Below are 21759 nucleotides of genomic sequence, written 5' to 3' on the forward strand. Positions count from 1 at the left end.
TAAATGAATTGTGAATAATGATGAGTGAGAAAGTTAGACACGCAAATATCATACCCCCAAGACAGGCTAACCTCTCACCATTAAAGCCAATTTATGCTTGTTCTGGAAATGCTGTCCGGAAGCTCATTACCGAGGGTGTGATGCAATTGCAGAGCCTCTGGAGGCTCGTGGAGGCCAAAGTAAGCTCCGTATGGGGATGAGGTGCGCCTTCCAAATTGTGTAACAATGCGGAGGGCTCCGCATAGCGCCATATAGCTCCGCATTGACATGATTGGTTGACGGTAGGTGGGGACGGTACATCCTGTACAAACACAAACTCGCTCCCTTGACAACAAACCTGGAGAACTTTGATGAAAGGCTATCAAAACAAGTTCACAAGTAAAAACATATGTATGATACCTTGTGTAGGGATTTCAAAGACATGAAAATGTGTTTGAACTCCTGGAAAGCGATCGGGGAGGTAATGGGGAGATGCAGTAAAGAGGTCAATGGAATGCCGACTGTGGGGGATAGAAGGACGCACACATTCAACAAATCTGATCGAACAAAGTCGATATTTGATTGATGTATTGCAAGAGGCCCACAATGTGCCTACTAAAATCTGATTTGGATATATTTGGCTGTTTTCGTTGCGTAACATTTAGAAGCTGTACCTTTTTCGGGTTTATAAAAAAGTTAGTATTTAACTGTAATGCAGTTGATGACGATGATCTGAAGATGTATTGGGGTTGACGTCCATGCAAGCACTACACTCCGGTTTTTACACAGTGTGAAAGACACAAACAATAGCCTAAATATAAGCATTTGGCTGACCAATTTATTTGATGTGTTATGACAGTTATCCCAAGCGCAAGTGTTGTGAACGCTCTGGCTTCTGCGGAGGCCGAATCGCAGTAGATGCTGTACAGCCATTGCTGATCTGGATTGACTTTTACATTAATAACAGGGGAGATTAGCATTTTTGTGGGGGGGGGGGGGGGGGGGGTGATATTTATGCCTCTTTCTCACTCATCAGTATTCACGATGCATTCAGGAGTATCCGCAATCATGGCAGCATCCACATTCATGTGGAAGTGTTTAAAGACATATCATATTCTTATTTACAAAAAAGTGACTCCAATATGACACAATATATTATTTACCATTCATTTCTATTGGGCACAAAATAGTCTGAAACACAACCCCAACTAACAGCAAATGCATCCAACAACTTTGTAGATTCACAAGCTTGATCTAATCATTGCAAGCTAGGAATATGGGACCAAATACAAAACATTTGACTACTTCAATACATTTAATTGGTGAATTTGTCCCAATATTTTTGGCGCTCACCGTATTTCCATTGTTAGAGCAGTCACTTGGCTATTTTTGCAATATAATATATTACCTTTGGTTTAAATGGTAGATACATTTTCAATGATGTATGTCAGAAATGCAGAAATTCCTGCTCAATCAAGAAAAATAATATCCTTACTTCATTGGCCTGTGTTATCAGACAGTATTATTGTATATACCGTATGATCACATACGTTTTTACGTTGTCTGCACTTGATGCGTTGTCCTTAGACACGTCCTCTGCCATATCCTGTTGTAAGTAGTCCTCTACTACTTCATTGTATCTGCTGTACAACGTCACATCCTTCTTCAGTCTTTTCTTCAGACCTCGCCGCTTCTTGGCGATTCTATAGTTGTCTTGGAGTTCTGGCATTTCTCGTTTCCATGGCAACTCCACGTGGTATCGCCCATCTTTGAAGGTGGTTGTTTCCTCGAACCTCTGTAGAGCCTCGTTTTCCTCTGGGTTCTGTGGTTTCTCGCTTATAATACCCAGAGACTCAAGCTCCCAGAATGCATGCAGTTGTTTGGAGACTAGTGTGTCTTCATCAAGTGGGATGAACATACAGGTTGCCTCGGCAACAGGTTGCCTCGGCATCCAAAGGTGCTCTCTAAAGCAACCAGCGTCTCCGTCAGTCGCTCCACTCTGCCTGATACTATCTGCCAGTAGTAGTCTGCTCCTATCAGGACAGAGAGTTCAGGATCATTGTCATCTCCTGGAAAGTCTGCAAGCTGCAGTCCCCTTCTATTGAGCTCATGTTGAATTTGTTCACCAGGAACCTTCATCACAGCTGTGCACACTTGTGGGGTTTCAATTGCCTCTATCTCTATTCTCTGCTGTTTGTCCCAGACATTTTCCAAGATGACTTTCGCTGTGTTGCGTTGGGACGTTGCTGGAGCAGAGGAGCCAAACGTGTGAAGAGTGAGTGCCTCTTGTCTGATTACTGGTAGCTTCAAGCCCTTCACAAGGGTTTCATGTATGAAGCAGACAATGTGACTGCCTCCATCTAGTAAACAACGAGCTATCTTCCTGCCCGATGGGCCTTCTACCCATGCCTTTGCCGTTTGTAGCAACACAGTGTTCTGTCCATCTGGTTTCATCTTCACCGAATGGGGAATAACTGAGGAAACAACAGCATCTTCAGAAACAGTAGGGGGTTGCACCTCACTCCTCTTACCGGTACACACAGCAATGTGATGTCTGCTTCCACATGTTGCACATGGCACATCTTTGACTTTACAGAATTTTGCTATGTGTTTCTGTCCTAAACATACAAAGCATCTTCCAATTTTCTTTAGTTTCTCTTTGCGTGTAGCAATATTGTGGCCAGGACAGTTTTCTGATTTGTGGTCTGCACTGTCACAGAATAGACAGTTTTGTTCCTTCTGGCTGGCTGTATGCAGTGCTGCAGCAGAGGGCATGTTGGGTCTTTTTGTTTTCATTTCATCGGAGGAGCATGACTTGTTCCATGGTTTGCTCTCGTTCTGTTGGTTGCACGATCTTGTCATTTGTCGCGCTGCTCTGAACCTCCTCCTGTAGGAAACTGACGATCTCAGCCACTTTCCAGTCATCAACCACTCCAATCTCCAAAGCACAAATTCTAATACAATTCCATATGTAAATAACTGTCAGGAAAATATCTTCAGATACAGCTCAATGAATTAACTTAAACATCAACTCTGTAACCCATTTAAAGCCACAACATAGAGTACGTGGTGCCGTGTGTTCGCCAGGAGACGGCGTCTCTTCCTCAAGCAGCACATCAGGCTCCCATGGATTACAATACCATTGGTGTCGTTCGAAGCTTGCACGATGCAGACAACGTGAAGATGCACCACTCTAGCTTAACTCTACAGCTCTGTTACCGTGTCCTGTGTAGGAGCACGGGACACAATCTTCATACCGGCTTTTCTCTTCAATCTCAGCAAACTGTTCCCGCGCACTCTACAACACAAAGATATTAGCCCTGACAATTCACGTTGGCAAATAAATGTGCAATACAGTGGAATGCGCCCCACAATCGAGGAGTCGTCTGACCACGTCTGCAGATGGCTGTGTTGGAAGTCTGATTTGTCATGATCACATACCGAAACAATCTTCTCTAGTACAGAGTAGATCCTCCTATAATGGAATAGAACATTATCACTGTCATTCAAAGTTTGATTCTTGTAAAAAAAAAAAAAAAAAAATGTAAGATGCAACTCTACTAGTCGATGAGTTCTGTTACCTTGTCCTGTGTGGAAGCACTGGATGTAACCTCCACATTGGTTACCTCTTGAGTCTCTGCTCCCTGTTCTCTGGACACAGCAACATTTACATTGTTGTCAATACGTACACAGAAATACAACAGCCTGAAATGAACCAAAAGGTTTCATATTCTCACTACATGCAGACGGACTAGATGTTGATTCCCCGGGTAGATCATCCTATAAATGAACAGAATATCACATGTGTTCCAACCAATGAGCATATATTTATACAACAACTCCCTCTCTAGGTTACTACTTCAAATGTCCTTGCATTGTCCTGTGGGGGGCGCACTTGATACAACATCTGCATTAGGTAGCTTTCTTCATCTCAGCACATGGTCTGTCGACACAACTGTAAAAGGGTATTTACAACGATAATTTAAATCAACAAACAACATGAGTGCATTTGCCCCTGTGTGGATTTGGCTGACACCCATCCAATCAGCTGTGATGACATAACCATACAGTCTTCAATGAGACGTATAGCCACTCCAAGACATGAGGTGTCTTCCTCAAGCACGGCGTCATCCTAAAATGGAACGGAGTATTTTGAGTATTCATAGTTCAGTTTGATGAAGACACAGTGAATGGCACTCATTACAAGAAAACTCGTACCTTGTCTGTGTGGGAGCACTTGACACAACCTCCGCATCAGTTGCTGGTTGGATATCAACTAGCTGTTCTGTAAGCAAGTCTAATTTACATAAACAGAGTACATTTTGTTGTTGTTTGCATTTGACTAAACGCGTCAAATGAACTCTCGCAAGGTGTTCGATGAATAGCCCCAGACTGCAACCCTTTAGTCGCATTTTGCAACCCTTTAGTCGCATTTTGCAACCCCTTGACTTGGCTGTGCGAGTTTAAAAAAATATTGGTTGCACTGGTGCAAGCTACTCATTCTACCTGGCCCCCTCAATCAAAACATCCTATTTACTGGGAGGATAAAACCATGAATTTGTAAAACAGTAAAAGTGCATTTTCCTCATGATGCCTTTTATAGAAGTGTATGTCCTTCAGCTGTGCTTGCCTTGCTGAGACCAGCTGCTGTAATGAGTGAGCCTTTCTCACTCACTCTCCGCCCTTGTGATTGTATAACATTTCAATATGCAATTGCAGAAATCAACATCTTTGGAAGCAACGAGTTGTCCCTATCAAAGAGGAGAGGTTCTCAGCTTTTGGTAGGTCTAATTGTTATTTCTCAACGATCCTTGTTGAACTCAAAACACAATGTCTTTACAATCACCATACATTACATGACCAGAAGTATGTGGACATCTGCTTGTCAAACATCTCATTCCAAAATCAAAATCATCATCATCATCTGATTTTGGACAATTAGGCCTGGCTCGCAGTCAGCATTCCAATTCATTTCAAAAGTGTTTTATGGGGTTGAGGTCAGGGCTCTGTGCAGGCCAGTCAAGTTCCTGCACACCAATCTCGATTACCCATTTCTGCATGGACTTCACTTTGTGCACGAGGGCATTGTCATGATGAAACAAGAAAGGGCTTTCCCCAAACTGTTGCCACAAAGTTGGAAGCACAGAATCGTCTAGAATGTCATTGTGTGCTGTAGCGTTAAGATTTCCCTTCACTGGATCTAAGGGGCCAAGCCCGAACCATGAAAAACAGCCCAGACCATTATTCCTCCTACACCAAACTTTACAGTTAATACTAGGTAGCGTTCTCCTGGCATCCGCCGAACCCAGATTCGTCCATCAAACTGCCAGTTTGTAAAGCGTGATTCATCATTCCAGAGAACGCGTTCCACTGCTCCATAGTCCAATGGCGGCGAGCTTTATACCACTCCAGCCGACGCTTGGCATTGCGCATGGTGATCTTAGGCTTGTGTGCGGCTGCTCGGCCATGGAAACAAATTTCATGAAGCTCCCAACGAACAGTTCTTGTGCTGACGTTTGAACATATTGGTACATATGCAGAAACACACATGAAATGTGATGTCATGCAAAAACAGGTAAAAATATATAATCTGCCTAAATATATAATCAAAGGTGTATCATCAAAAGTTGTACACAACAAATGGGCAAAACACCAAATCAATAGATAAGCATATCAAATGCCTTTAGTGATGGAGAATGTAATTTGCCTAGTTTGAGAGCTATTTCCAAGAATGATCTTTGGTGTCTGGTATTGCGGCTTGTTGCCTTGAACTCGTGAGGGCATACTGTTGCTGTGCACGTGTTAGATATTTGTGCAGAGCACTTGTGTGATCGTGCAGGAGCACAAGTTGTAGGAAATGCCAATGATGTGGCTGCAGCGTCTCTGAACACTTTCCAAGTCCTTGGAGAGATAAGAGAAATGATTCCACTCACTGATATGTTCTGTTGACATGTAGACTATGTCACTTGATTTATTTCTGTCCTGTACACTACTTGAAGAAAAGTCAAATGTACACAACTAGAGGAAGGAAGGTATACCATGTCAGATTAACTAATCACATGAATATGACCATAGTAGCACTTTCCTGCAGTCAAATGACTACTGGCCTCATGGTTGGAATGTCATTAATATTTTTCATAATTTCATAATTCATGTATATAAAGTCTAATATTAGCATGCAAACTCATAATGGAATACATTTCAACTTTATATCTGACATGGTACAGGTGTTTTTGTTTTTTAAGCCCATAACCATGCGTGTGAGGAGTAAACTTTGAAACATCAAGGCTAGTGCACAGCTCACTGAGGTGTGAAATAATGGGCAGTGGTGTGAAGTACTTAAGTAAAATACTTTAAAGTACTACTTAAGTCGTTTTTTGGGGGGTATCTTTACATTACGATTTATATTTTTTACTACTTTTACATCACGACATTCCAAAAAGAAAACGATGTACTTTTTACTCCATACATTTTCCATGACACCCAAAAGTACATGTTACGTTTTGAATGCTTAGCAGGACTGGAAAACTGGTCCAATTCACACACTTATCAAGAGAACTTCCCTGGCCATCTCTACTGCCTCTGATCTTGTGGACTCACTAAACACAAATACTTAGTTTGTAAATGATGTGTTTGTGTGTGTGTTGAAGTGTGCCCCTGGCTATCTGTAAATAAATAAAAAAAATTACAAGAAAAGTGTGTAGTCTGGTTTGCTTAATATAAGGAATTTTAAAAGATTTGTACTTTTAATTTTGATACTGAAGTATATTTGAGGAATTACATTTACTTTTGATATTTAAGTATATTTAAAACCAAATACTTTTAGTCTTTTGCTCAAGTAGTATTTTACTGGGTGACTTTCACTTTTACTTCAGTCATTTTCAATGAAGGTATCATTACTTTTACTCAAGTATGACAATTGGATACTTTTTCCACCACTGATAATGGGTCACCTGTGTGACATGAGCCACAATAATGATTAGACACAATACTGTTAAACAGCCACCACTAACAGCCACCACTAACATTGAGTGGCTGCTGCCAACACACTGACTCAACTCCAGCCACTTTATTAATGGGAATTGATGGGAAATGATGTAAAATATATCACTAGCCACTTTAAACAATGCTACCTAATATAATGTTTACATACCCTACATTATTCATCTCATATGTATATGTATATACTGTACTCTATATCATCTACTGCGTCTTTATGTAATACATGTATCACTAGCTACTTTAACTATGCCACTTTGTTTACATACTCATCTCATATGTATATACTGCACTCAATACCATCTACTGTATCTTGCCTATGCCGCTCTGTACCATCACTCATTCATATATCTTTATGTACATATTCTTTATCCCCTTACACTTGTGTCTATAAGGTAGTAGTTTTGGAATTGTTAGCTAGATTACTTGTTGGTTATTACTGCATTGTCGGAACTACAAGCACAAGCATTTCGCTACACTTGCATTAACATCTGCTAACCATGTGTATGTGACAAATAAAATTTGATTTGATTTACTGGTATTTGCTGATCACCTTCAGAATAAAGATCCCCATTAAAATAAATTCAAACGGATACAAATAGTGGAATCAGGCCATACATTTCAGATAATTGAAGCTAAACAAGGTTGGAATGTTGTTACGTAATTTAAAATGAAATACAATAATGAATTTGACAATTAACATAAAAAACTGTTGAAATCCAACTGTGGATGCGATGGACTGCATAATTGCATTGGGGGCATGATCGCATGCACTGTACAGCCTTACCTATGGATTGTGCACCCATGATCAGGGGAAGAAGACGGATTTTTTATTTAAAAAAAAAAAAATGTACTTGTCAGGGATTTAATGCAGCAACCTTCCGGTTACTGGCCCAACACTCGAACCACTAGGCTACCTGCCATTATCTTTGCCTTCTTGGGTACAGGAACAATGGGGGCCATCTTGAAGCATGTAGGGACAGCAGACTGGGATAAGGAGCGATTGAATATGTCCGTAAACACACTGGTCTGCGCATGCTCTGAGGACACAGCTACGGATGCCGTCTGGGCCGGCAGCCTTGCGAGCGTTAACACGTTTAAATGTCTTACTCCCGTAGGCCAAAGAGAAGGAGAGGGGGGTGCCGCAATAATTGCAAAATGCACACCGTTTTTTCGCACTGAACGCAGCCCTGGGTCAAAATGCCTGTGACAAACACGCTAGTGGTCGTCGGGCATTGGGTGGGCGGTTACTCCTGGTTGTGTAAACAGTGACCATGGCAACCACAATGGTCCTTGGTACGAAGAGTACGATGCGTCTGATGGGCAGCTCGATTACACAGTGTTACCTGCAACGTGCTGAAATGTAAAAAAAAAAAGATAAATCTTAAACTTGAAGCTAGTAAAGCCAAGATGGGTGCTTAGCCATAAATAATGAAGTGCACTGTCTTTCAGGCTGAAGAGATTAACTCAGTGTTTGAGATATTATTGAAATGACAATCCAAGCCCTTTTCCCCCATAGCATCTAACATAAGAGAAAATCAGTGGTTATCAGTAACTCCATCAGAAGACAATTAGCTATGTTTGTCCAAATCCAGTTCCTGTTTCTGTGTGTTCTATGTGCGGAGTTATACCGCATGTCTCTATATAGCACCCTGATATCCTCTAGTAGTCTAGTCAAACATGTAACCTCCTTTTTCAGTATGAACCACACAAATCAAATCACATAGACACAGTTCGATGACTTCAGATCATTTGTATTCGAGGACGTTTCTTGACGGAGGGGCCATGTCATTCTATGTGATGTACATTGTGCTCATTCGGTTCACAATTCATTGGAAGTGGTCTGAGCTCAAGGACATCCACTGAGAGAAGGACCAGATACAGACTGCAGTCATAGACATGCATCATTGGTGGAAGTTACATTCACTTCTTTAACTAACAATTGGAAGCTCTTGCCAAGAATGATCTTTGGTGTCTGGTAGTGCGGCTTGTTGCCTTGAACTCGTGAGGGCATACTGTTGCTGTGCACGTGTTAGATATTTGTACAGAGCACTTGTGTGATTGTGCAGGAGCACAAGTTGTAGGAAGTGCCAATGATGTGGCAGCAGCGTCTCTGAAAGCCGCCCAAGTCCTTGGAGAGACAAGAGACTTGATTCCACTCACTGATATGTTCTGTTGACATGTAGACTATGTCACTTGACTTATTTCTGTCCTGTACACTACTTAAAGAAAAGTCAAATGTACACAGAATTAGAGGAAGGAAGGAATACCATGTCTGATTATTTAACTAGGCAAGCCAGTGAAGAACAAATTCTTATTTACAATGACAGCCTACCCCGGCCAAACCCTAACCCAGGCGACGCTGGGCCAAGTGTGCGCCACCCTAAGGGACTCCCAATCACACCGGTTGTGATACAGCCTGGAATCAAACCAGGGTCTGTAGTGATGCCTACTAGCACTGATATGCAGTGCCTTAGACCGCTGCGCCACTCAGGAACCAATCAAATGTATATGACCATAGAAGCCGTTTTCTGCTGTCAAATGAGTAGTGGCCTCATGGATGGAATGTTATTAACATTTTTCAAAATTCCATAATTAATAAACATAATTTCAAAGAATCTGCTGAAAATCTGGTGTTTCTATGTCAAACAGTTTTGTTATATTCAGAACTTCTGTGGTGTATATAAAGTCTAATATTGGGATGCAATCTCAGAATGGAATACATTTCAACTCTATATCTGACGTGGTACCGTTGTCTTCTTTTTTTTAAGCTCATAACCATGTTTGTGAGGTGTATACTTTAGTTTCAAAGTATATTTTTTTAAGACTACCAAGAAACACTCTGTGTGACCCTGATTTAGCCCAATGCAGTAAAAGTTTATTAAGACAAAATCACTACAAACCAACTATAAACTCTTTGTCTCGGCATTTAAATGCATGAGTAATTCATAAAAACGAGTTCAGATTTCTTTGGCTTTTATAAACCAACAGTCTAACTTGCAAGTTAACTAGCTAGCTAACTTAGATGGTGAAGCAAGGCATTCTTGATATTGTTTGTTTGTGCCTGTAGGTGAGGGGTGGGGACCCTAATTCAAGTACTGCTTTACTTGTAGCTGTATTATTTTAGTCTGGCTTTTTGGGGAGTTCTCAGAGATGGACTGATGAGCAGTGGTGGAAAAAGGACCCAAATGTTATACTTCAGTAAAAGTATAGATACTTTAATAGAAAGCTACTCCAGTAAAAGTGAAAGTCACTCAGTAAAATACTACTTGAGTAAAAGTCCAAAAGTATTTGGTTTTTACATTTATTTAATTATGAAAATTAAATGTAATTGCTAAAATATACATAACCCTTGTGTTGTCTTAAGGGTAAAAAATGACCCACCATTATGTTTAACAGCAGAGAAATCCCCCTAAAATGTTTTTTTTTCTTTACCTTTTGATGACTTTTCTTAGAGCGAACCCAACATTAGAAAAAGTGAAACATCGCCTTTGTTCATGTTTCCATGAAAGCTGTACACCACCAGGGTACAAAGATTGTCTTAGGGTCATTTTTGACCCGGCAGTTATAAAATAATTTACACACCACAAAAACCACAAAGACTCACACACACACACACACGCACACAATCAGAAATCTAGATTATGTGTGCTACTGATTGAACTCAGCCAGCAGCTCCTGAAGAGGAAGATCACCATGGTTGGCACAGTTAGAAAGAACAAGCCTGAGCTCCCCCCTGCACTCCTCGCAACAAGGGCGAGAGAGGCCTTCTCATCAAAGTTTGCCTTCACCTCCTTACATCCCAAAGAGGAACAAGAATCTGGTCCTCCTGAGCACACTGCACAAAACAGCTGAGATCAGTGATCGTGAGGACAGGAAGCCAGCCATCATCCTCGACTACAACCACAACAAAGGATGCGTGGACAACCTGGACAAGGTGATTGGAACTTACAGCCGCAGGAGGCTGACTGCCCGCTGGCCCCTGGTCATCTTCCATAACGTCATTGATGTGTCCTCATACAATGCCTCCGTGATATGGAACAAGATCAACCCTGCCTGGATGCCTGATAAGTGGAACAAGAGGAGGGTGTTCCTGGAGCAGCTGGGAAAGGCCCTTGTAACTCCATACATTCAAAGAAGGGAGCGCCTCCCCCGCACAGCAGCCTCTGCAGCGCTTGTGAAAGCTGTTCAGGGGAGATGCCAATTCTGCCTTCCAAAGAAGGACTGTAAAACAAATACTATGTGCTGCACATGTGAGAAATACATCTGCAAAGTCCACGCACACACACTTGCATACTGTCCTACATGTGCTAATTAGAGTTGATTGATTTATGTTCTTCACGCTTTTGTTTTGTATCTATCTTATTTTATCCTTATTTATTGTTGTTGTTTATACACCTTGTGGGTGGGGGCAATGGTTAAAACAATGGGAGAAGACTAGTATTTTGTAGTTAAATTCCTCATTGTACAATATATAAGATTATATCACTATATTGCCAACAAAGTTCAAGACTGTTATTGTTTACCTTCCATAAAATGCATTCAAAACTACTTTCTGCACATTTCTGCAACTTTCTTAGGTTATACATATACATATACTTGCTAAAAAAAATGAATGTTTACACCTATGCAGTACCTTTAGTAATAATAATGATAAACCTCAACTTTAGTAAAGAAAACAATTATGACAGTGGGTTGTAATAAAAAAGAGTGGTGTTCACTGATTAAATGCAGTTTTTCTGCATTGTGAAGAGGGAATACCCAGATATTCACAACGTTTTGATGAATGACAGGTGGTTTTATCATGCAAAATAGATTTGTGGTTTAAAATTCAATAAAGCTGCTTTATTTTAGGGGCTTAGTGAATGCGGGTCATTTTTTACCCTAAGGACAAGGGGAGTAGACAGAATGTTAAGACTACACAAGGGTTACGTATCAAAAGTAGAATAAAAGTATAACTCATTTCAAATTCCTTATATTAAGCAAAGCAGATAGCACCATTTTCTTGTTTTAAAAATTCATGGATCGCCAGGGGCACACTCCACCACTCAGACATTATTTACAAAAGATGCATTTGTGTTTAGTTAGTCCACCAGACCATAGGCAGTAGGGATGACCACGTGTTCTCTTGATAAGTGTATGAATTTCACAATTTTCCTGTACTGGTAAACATTCTAAATGTACCAGGTACTTTGGGTTGTCAGGGAAAATGTATGGAGTAAAAAGTACATTTTCTTTAGGAATGTAGTGAAGTAAAAGTAAAAGTTGTCAAAAATATAAATAGTAAAGTGAAGTACAGATACTTTAAAGTACTACTTAAGTAGTTTTTTGGGGTATGTTTACTTCAGTACTATACACCACTGTCTCTCATTGACCTCGTAGAAAAACAAAAAAAATTAAAACACCATCTGCTAGAGGGAGATAGATTTTCCGCTGAGTTGGGCCTCTCTCTTCCTCTTCCTGTCTGTCTGTATTGATGGTGCGTTCAAGACAAAAACATTTTAGGGATGTAGTGAAGTAAAAGTAAAAGTTGTCAAAAATATAAGTAGTAAAGTAAAGTATAGAAACACCAAAAAAATACTTAAGTAGTACTTTAAAGTACTTTTACACCACTGCTGATTACCATCCTCTTTTAATTTGACATTTAATTTATTTAACTAGGCAAGTCAGTTAAGAACAAATTCTTATTTACAATGACGGCCTACACCAGCCAAACGCGGACGACACTGGGCCAATTGTGCTCCGCCCTATGGGACTCCCAATCACGGCCAGTTATAATACAACCTGGATTCAAACCAGGGTGTCTGTAGTGACGCCTCAAACACTTAGATGCAGTGCCTTAGACTGCTGCGCCACTCAGGAGGCCCAACAGTAAGTCAACAGTGTGCTTACTTTACTGTGGGGAAACATTGATATGTTTGCTGTAAAGCTCTGTACAGCAGATCATTAGTATAGCTAGTAGGCAAGGTTATGTAACCTTATTTAGTCCTACCTGCTATGGTGGGTTTTAAATGAATTGTTATTCACACATTTGTTTTTGAGGTAGAATTGCTGTCATGTTAATGATGCCAAATTATTAACCTTATTTGCACCTTCTCTATTCCAGAACCAATGGGTGTCCGCGGGTCTTATCACCTCTCAATTAGGACAACTGTGTCAACCTGGAACTCTATTCTCCTGCTTTGGTCTGTTTCAGACATTGGAGGAAGTCCTGAAGAGCAGGAGTTTTGTCCCAGGCCAACTCTAACACCTGACTTAAAATAATGAACATACTGAATCACAGCGATACAGAGGTATATTTACACATAATGTAAGCTCCACTCTCAAATTGAAGTTGAACTTGTTGATATAAAACCAAATAAAACGATAAAACGACACCACAATTGCAATACCGTTCTTCAGTATATTATTTTCATCTGCACACACTTGAAACATGGCCAAATCCTTTAAAATTCTTACATTGCAGTGGTTTGAAAACAAAAGCTCTTACGCCGTATCTTACATAACCAAGCTTCACATGGGTAGGTATTTGCTCTTTATCAAAAAACAACAGAACAGACAGACTTTCTTATTTTTCTCCATTCGCCCAGCGGGTCAGAGGCCAGAAACCACCCACACCAGGAATTCTCTTCAGGTATTCAACCTGAACATCCGTCGTCACCCCTGAGACTCCTTTGATGTGTGCTCTACTCCGAAGTTCAAAACAAAGAAGCGCTTCAGAAATACACTCCTGGTCACTCTGTCAGACTCCACTTTTCCAAGCGCATAGGTCACCATTTTCGACACCTCAAACGGGTTTCCCACATGCATCCTTAACTCAACAAACGCCGCAAAAAAAATAAAGAAATAAAAAATAAAACGCATCCCAACGAGAAGCGATTTATTATCATTTACACATGTAGCCTCTACTCCAATTTTATACCATTTCCTTTTTGTTCCAGTTTTCGTTACTACTACTACCAAATTTACTTGACACGCTGCTTAATTCGAACTCAGCATCCACTTCAGCCAACTTCCACCACTTGCGCTCTGATCCGGTAGCTGCCTTTAGGTTCCTCTCCATCTGTAGGCTATTGTACTGGCCTGTATGGTAAAGTCTTTCATATGTGTAGTAGTTTGTTGTTTGTATCATTTGTGTCAGCTTTGAGGTCAATCTAAGCCACAGATTGTTAACTTCCTCCATTTTGTACTTGACCTCTATCGACGCAGACCCGAATTCATTCAAGCAGCACTTTGAGAGCAAGCATCCCAAGTCTACAATGGTCCCAGTACTGGTTGATGTGTAAACCTAAGTGACCACACACAAATGTACCTACAGCTGGAGTAAGATTCTTCCATCATTCACACACACAGTAGACATAGTGTAAACCACCATGTTGTCAACAAAAGGCTGTCCTCAATGCTTAAGTTGTATTGCCTATGGCTCCATTTGTGGATATGCTGTGATCACTCATCGTCTTTAATGTTGTGATTCACAGACACACGATGACCACGATTTGAATGCTGCGACTGAGAGGGAATGACATCGAGGGACACACGCGAGACCCCGAGAATGACTGAACATGGGCTGGATATTTGTGATAACGACCTAAAAGAGGTGCAGAAGCACACCAGCACCCCATTTTATGTGTATTCCATGGCCAACCACCTCTCTAACTACCCCTTATTCCACACTGTAGCACTCACTTCGGTAATCATGAATTGCTTTGAGAGGCTGGTAATGGCACACATTAACTCCACCATCCCAGCCACTCTAGACCCACTCCAATTTGCATACCACCCCGACAGATCCATAGACGACGCAATCTCAATTGCTCTCCCTCGCCCACCTAGATAAGAGGAATACCTATGTGAGAATGCTGTTCATTGACCACAGCTCAGCATTCAAGACCATTGTCCCCTCCAGCTTGTCATCAAGCTTAGTACTCTGGGTCTGAACGTCTCCCTCTGCAACTGGATCCTGGACTCCCTGACATCACCTCCACCACGCTGACACAGGGGTGTGTGCTTAGTCCCCTCCTGTGCTCTCTGTTCACCCACGACTGCATGGCCATGCACAACTCCAGCACCATCAAGTTCGCTGACAACTCAACGGTGGAAGACCAGGCCTAAAGGGGGAGGTCTGTGACCTGGCAGTGTGGTGATGGAGCAACAACCTCTCCCTCAATGTCAGCAAGATTAAGGAGTTGATCGTGGACTACAGGAAACAGTGGGGGTGAGCATGCCCCCGTCCACATCGACGGGACGGCAGTGGAGCAGGTAGCTAATGCTACTCTCTCTTTATCATATATGCATAGTCACTTTAGCCATATCTACATGTACATGCTACCTCAATCAGCCCGACTAACCGGTGCCTGTATATAGCCTCACTACTGTATATAACCTCACTACTGTTATTTTTCACAGTTTTTTTACTGTTGTTTTTGGGCCAAGTGTGGCCAAGTGTGCGCCACCCTAAGGGACTCCCAATCACACCGGTTGTGATACAGCCTGGAATCAAACCAGGGTCTGTAGTGATGCCTACTAGCACTGATATGCAGTGCCTTAGACTGCTGCGCCACTCAGGATCCCTAAAAGTTACCAATCAAATGTATATGACCATAGAAGCCTTTTTCTGCTGTCAAATGATGAGTGGCCTCATGGATGGAATGTTATTAACATTTTTCAAAATTCCATAATTAATAAACATAATTTCAAAGAATCTGCTGAAAATCTGGTGTTTCTATGTCAAACAGTTTTGTTATCTTCAGAACTTCTGTGGTGTATATAAACTCTAATATTGGGATGCAATCTCAGAATGGAATACATTTCAACTCTATATCTGACATAGTACCGTTGTCTTCTTTTTTTTAAGCCCATAACCATGTATGTGAGGTGTATACTTTGGTTTCAAAGTATATTTTTTTAAGACTACCAAGAAACACTCTGTGTGACTCTGATTTAGCCCACTGCAGTAAAAGTTTATTAAGGCAAAATCACTACAAACCAACTATAAACTCTTTGTCTCGGCATTTAAATGCATGAGTAATTCATAAAAACGAGTTCAGATTTCTTTGGCTTTTATAAACCAACAGTCTAACTTGCAAGTTAACTAGCTAGCTAACTTAGATGGTGAAGCAAGGCATTCTTGATATTGTTTGTTTGTGCCTGTAGGTGAGGGGTGGGGACCCTAATTCAAGTACTGCTTTACTTGTAGCTGTATTATTTTAGTCTGGCTTTTTGGGGAGTTCTCAGAGATGGACTGATGAGCAGTGGTGGAAAAAGGACCCAAATGTTATACTTCAGTAAAAGTATAGATACTTTAATAGAAAGCTACTCCAGTAAAAGTGAAAGTCACTCAGTAAAATACTACTTGAGTAAAAGTCCAAAAGTATTTGGTTTTTACATTTATTTAATTATGAAAATTAAATGTAATTTCTAAAATATACATAACCCTTGTGTTGTCTTAAGGGTAAAAAAATGACCGACCATTATGTTTAACAGCAGAGAAATCCCCCTAAATTATATATTTTTTCTTTACCTTTTGATGACTTTTCTTAGAGCGAACCCAACATTAGAAAAAGTTAAACATTGCCTTTGTTCATGTTTCCATGAAAGCTGTACATCACCAGGGTACAAAGATTGTCTTAGGGTCATTTTTGACCCGGCAGTTATAAAATAATTTACACACCACAAAAACCACAAAGACTCACACACACACACGCACACAATCAGAAATCTAGATTATGTGTGCTACTGTTTGAACTCAGCCAGCAGCTCCTGAAGAGGAAGATCACCATGGTTAGCACAGTTAGAAAGAACAAGCCTGAGCTCCCCCTGCACTCCTCGCAACAAGGGCGAGAGAGGCCTTCTCATCAAAGTTTGCCTTCACCTCCTTACATCCCAAAGAGGAACAAGAATCTGGTCCTCCTGAGCACACTGCACAAAACAGCTGAGATCAGTGATCGTGAGGACAGGAAGCCAGCCATCATCCTCGACTACAACCACAACAAAGGATGCGTGGACAACCTGGACAAGGTGATTGGAACTTACAGCCGCAGGAGGCTGACTGCCCGCTGGCCCCTGGTCATCTTCCATAACGTCATTGATGTGTCCTCATACAATGCCTCCGTGATATGGAACAAGATCAACCCTGCCTGGATGCCTGATAAGTGGAACAAGAGGAGGGTGTTCCTGGAGCAGCTGGGAAAGGCCCTTGTAACTCCATACATTCAAAGAAGGGAGCGCCTCCCCCGCACAGCAGCCTCTGCAGCGCTTGTGAAAGCTGTTCAGGGGGTAGAATCATGTCCTGATCCACCTGAGGCTGCAGCTGGGGCAGACAAGAGCAGAAGATGCCAATTCTGCCTTCCAAAGAAGGACTGTAAAACAAATACTATGTGCTGCACATGTGAGAAATATATCTGCAAAGTCCATGCACACACACTTGCATACTGTCCTACATGTGCTAATTAGAGTTGATTGATTTATGTTCTTCACGTTTTTGTTTTGTATCTATCTTATTTTATCCTTATTTATTGTTGTTGTTTATACACCTTGTGGGTGGGGGCAATGGTTAAAACAATGGGAGAAGACTAGTATTTTGTAGTTGAATTCCGCATTGTACAATATATAAGATTATATCACTATATTGCCAACAAAGTTCAAGACTGTTATTGTTTACCTTCCATAAAATGCATTCAAAACTACTTTCTGCACATTTCTGCAATTTTCTTAGGTTATACAAGTGCTATCTCTTGCTAAAAAATGAATGTTTACACCTATGCAGTACCTTTAGTAATAATAATGATAAACCTCAACTTTAGTAAAGAAAACAATTATGACAGTGGGTTGTAATAAAAAAGAGTGGTGTTCACTGATTAAATGCAGTTTTTCTGCATTGTGAAGAGGGAAAACCCAGATATTCACAACGTTTTGATGAATGACAGGTGGTTTTATCATGCAAAATAGATTTGTGGTTTAAAATTCAATAAAGCTGCTTTATTTTAGGGGCTTAGTGAATGCGGGTCATTTTTTACCCTAAGGACAAGGGGAGTAGACAGAATGTTAAGACTACACAAGGGTTACGTATCAAAAGTAGAATAAAAGTATAACTCATTTCAAATTCCTTATATTAAGCAAAGCAGATAGCACCGTTTTCTTGTTTTTAAAAATTCATGGATCGCCAGGGGCACACTCCACCACTCAGACATTATTTACAAAAGATGCATTTGTGTTTAGTGAGTCCACCAGACCATAGGCAGTAGGGATGACCACGTGTTCTCTTGATAAGTGTATGAATTTCACAATTTTCCTGTACTGGTAAACATTCTAAATGTACCAGGTACTTTGGGTTGTCAGGGAAAATGTATGGAGTAAAAAGTACATTTTCTTTAGGAATGTAGTGAAGTAAAAGTAAAAGTTGTCAAAAATATAAATAGTAAAGTGAAGTACAGATACTTTAAAGTACTACTTAAGTAGTTTTTTGGGGTATGTTTACTTCAGTACTATACACCACTGTCTCTCATTGACCTCGTAGAAAAACAAAAAAAATTAAAACACCATCTGCTAGAGGGAGATAGATTTTCCGCTGAGTTGGGCCTCTCTCTTCCTCTTCCTGTCTGTCTGTATTGATGGTGCGTTCAAGACAAAAACATTTTAGGGATGTAGTGAAGTAAAAGTAAAAGTTGTCAAAAATATAAGTAGTAAAGTAAAGTATAGAAACACCAAAAAAATACTTAAGTAGTACTTTAAAGTACTTTTACACCACTGCTGATTACCATCCTCTTTTAATTTGACATTTAATTTATTTAACTAGGCAAGTCAGTTAAGAACAAATTCTTATTTACAATGACGGCCTACACCAGCCAAACGCGGACGACACTGGGCCAATTGTGCTCCGCCCTATGGGACTCCCAATCACGGCCAGTTATAATACAACCTGGATTCAAACCAGGGTGTCTGTAGTGACGCCTCAAACACTTAGATGCAGTGCCTTAGACTGCTGCGCCACTCAGGAGGCCCAACAGTAAGTCAACAGTGTGCTTACTTTACTGTGGGGAAACATTGATATGTTTGCTGTAAAGCTCTGTACAGCAGATCATTAGTATAGCTAGTAGGCAAGGTTATGTAACCTTATTTAGTCCTACCTGCTATGGTGGGTTTTAAATGAATTGTTATTCACACATTTGTTTTTGAGGTAGAATTGCTGTCATGTTAATGATGCCAAATTATTAACCTTATTTGCACCTTCTCTATTCCAGAACCAATGGGTGTCCGCGGGTCTTATCACCTCTCAATTAGGACAACTGTGTCAACCTGGAACTCTATTCTCCTGCTTTGGTCTGTTTCAGACATTGGAGGAAGTCCTGAAGAGCAGGAGTTTTGTCCCAGGCCAACTCTAACACCTGACTTAAAATAATGAACATACTGAATCACAGCGATACAGAGGTATATTTACACATAATGTAAGCTCCACTCTCAAATTGAAGTTGAACTTGTTGATATAAAACCAAATAAAACGATAAAACGACACCACAATTGCAATACCGTTCTTCAGTATATTATTTTCATCTGCACACACTTGAAACATGGCCAAATCCTTTAAAATTCTTACATTGCAGTGGTTTGAAAACAAAAGCTCTTACGCCGTATCTTACATAACCAAGCTTCACATGGGTAGGTATTTGCTCTTTATCAAAAAACAACAGAACAGACAGACTTTCTTATTTTTCTCCATTCGCCCAGCGGGTCAGAGGCCAGAAACCACCCACACCAGGAATTCTCTTCAGGTATTCAACCTGAACATCCTTCGTCACCCCTGAGACTCCTTTGATGTGTGCTCTACTCCGAAGTTCAAAACAAAGAACTTCTGTTATCCGGATTCTTTTGAGGCCCACTGCAATCTTCCTCAGCGCTTCAGAAATACACTCCTGGTCACTCTGTCAGACTCCACTTTTCCAAGCGCATAGGTCACCATTTTCGACACCTCAAACGGGTTTCCCACATGCATCCTTAACTCAACAAACGCCGCAAAAAAAATAAAGAAATAAAAAATAAAACGCATCCCAACAAGAAGCGATTTATTATCATTTACACATGTAGCCTCTACTCCAATTTTATACCATTTCCTTTTTGTTCCAGTTTTCGTTACTACTACTACCAAATTTACTTGACACGCTGCTTAATTCGAACTCAGCATCCACTTCAGCCAACTTCCACCACTTGCGCTCTGATCCGGTAGCTGCCTTTAGGTTCCTCTCCATCTGTAGGCTATTGTACTGGCCTGTATGGTAAAGTCTTTCATATGTGTAGTAGTTTGTTGTTTGTATCATTTGTGTCAGCTTTGAGGTCAATCTAAGCCACAGATTGTTAACTTCCTCCATTTTGTACTTGACCTCTATCGACGCAGACCCGAATTCATTCAAGCAGCACTTTGAGAGCAAGCATCCCAAGTCTACAATGGTCCCAGTACTGGTTGATGTGTAAACCTAAGTGACCACACACAAATGTACCTACAGCTGGGGTAAGATTCTTCCATCATTCACACACACAGTAGACATAGTGTAAACCACCATGTTGTCAACAAAAGGCTGTCCTCAATGCTTAAGTTGTATTGCCTATGGCTCCATTTGTGGATATGCTGTGATCACTCATCGTCTTTAATGTTGTGATTCACAGACACACGATGACCACGATTTGAATGCTGCGACTGAGAGGGAATGACATCGAGGGACACACGCGAGACCCCGAGAATGACTGAACATGGGCTGGATATTTGTGATAACGACCTAAAAGAGGTGCAGAAGCACACCAGCACCCCATTTTATGTGTATTCCATGGCCAACCACCTCTCTAACTACCCCTTATTCCACACTGTAGCACTCACTTCGGTAATCATGAATTGCTTTGAGAGGCTGGTTATGGCACACATTAACTCCACCATCCCAGCCACTCTAGACCCACTCCAATTTGCATACCACCCCGACAGATCCATAGACGACGCAATCTCAATTGCTCTCCCTCGCCCACCTAGATAAGAGGAATACCTATGTGAGAATGCTGTTCATTGACCACAGCTCAGCATTCAAGACCATTGTCCCCTCCAGCTTGTCATCAAGCTTAGTACTCTGGGTCTGAACGTCTCCCTCTGCAACTGGATCCTGGACTCCCTGACATCACCTCCACCACGCTGACACAGGGGTGTGTGCTTAGTCCCCTCCTGTGCTCTCTGTTCACCCACGACTGCATGGCCATGCACAACTCCAGCAACATCAAGTTCGCTGACAACTCAACGGTGGAAGGCCTGACCAGGCCTAAAGGGGGAGGTCTGTGACCTGGCAGTGTGGTGATGGAGCAACAACCTCTCCCTCAATGTCAGCAAGATTAAGGAGTTGATCGTGGACTACAGGAAACAGTGGGGGTGAGCATGCCCCCGTCCACATCGACGGGACGGCAGTGGAGCAGGTAGCTAATGCTACTCTCTCTTTATCATATATGCATAGTCACTTTAGCCATATCTACATGTACATGCTACCTCAATCAGCCCGACTAACCGGTGCCTGTATATAGCCTCACTACTGTATATAACCTCACTACTGTTATTTTTCACAGTTTTTTTACTGTTGTTTTTATTTCTTTACTTACCTATTGTTCACCTAACACCTTTTTGTTTGAAATTGCACTGTTGGTTAGAGCCTGTAAGTAAGCATTTCACTGTAATTTCTACACCTGTTGTATTCGGCGCACATGACAAATAAACTTTGATTTGATTTGAGATATTTGATTTATTTTTACCCACATTTT

General features: G+C 41.1%; 2 long non-coding RNA genes across 2 annotated transcripts; one reads left to right on the forward strand and one right to left on the reverse strand.

The window, feature by feature from the left end:
• Positions 1–933: 933 nt before the first annotated feature.
• LOC110529827 (uncharacterized) lies at positions 934–4111 on the reverse strand. Its single transcript, XR_016497764.1, has 2 exons — positions 3561–4111; positions 934–3454 (listed from the first exon to the last, which is right to left on the reverse strand). It is a non-coding gene; the product is annotated as an uncharacterized LOC110529827 (long non-coding RNA).
• Positions 4112–19217: 15106 nt separating this feature from the next.
• LOC149981506 (uncharacterized) lies at positions 19218–21730 on the forward strand. The gene is made up of 2 exons (XR_016497765.1): positions 19218–20479; positions 20635–21730. It is a non-coding gene; the product is annotated as an uncharacterized LOC149981506 (long non-coding RNA).
• Positions 21731–21759: the final 29 nt, after the last annotated feature.

The sequence above is a fragment of the Oncorhynchus mykiss genome, chromosome 8 (assembly GCF_057628025.1).
Source record: "Oncorhynchus mykiss isolate SJ-2025 chromosome 8, ASM5762802v1, whole genome shotgun sequence".
Taxonomy (NCBI): Eukaryota; Metazoa; Chordata; class Actinopteri; order Salmoniformes; family Salmonidae; genus Oncorhynchus; species Oncorhynchus mykiss.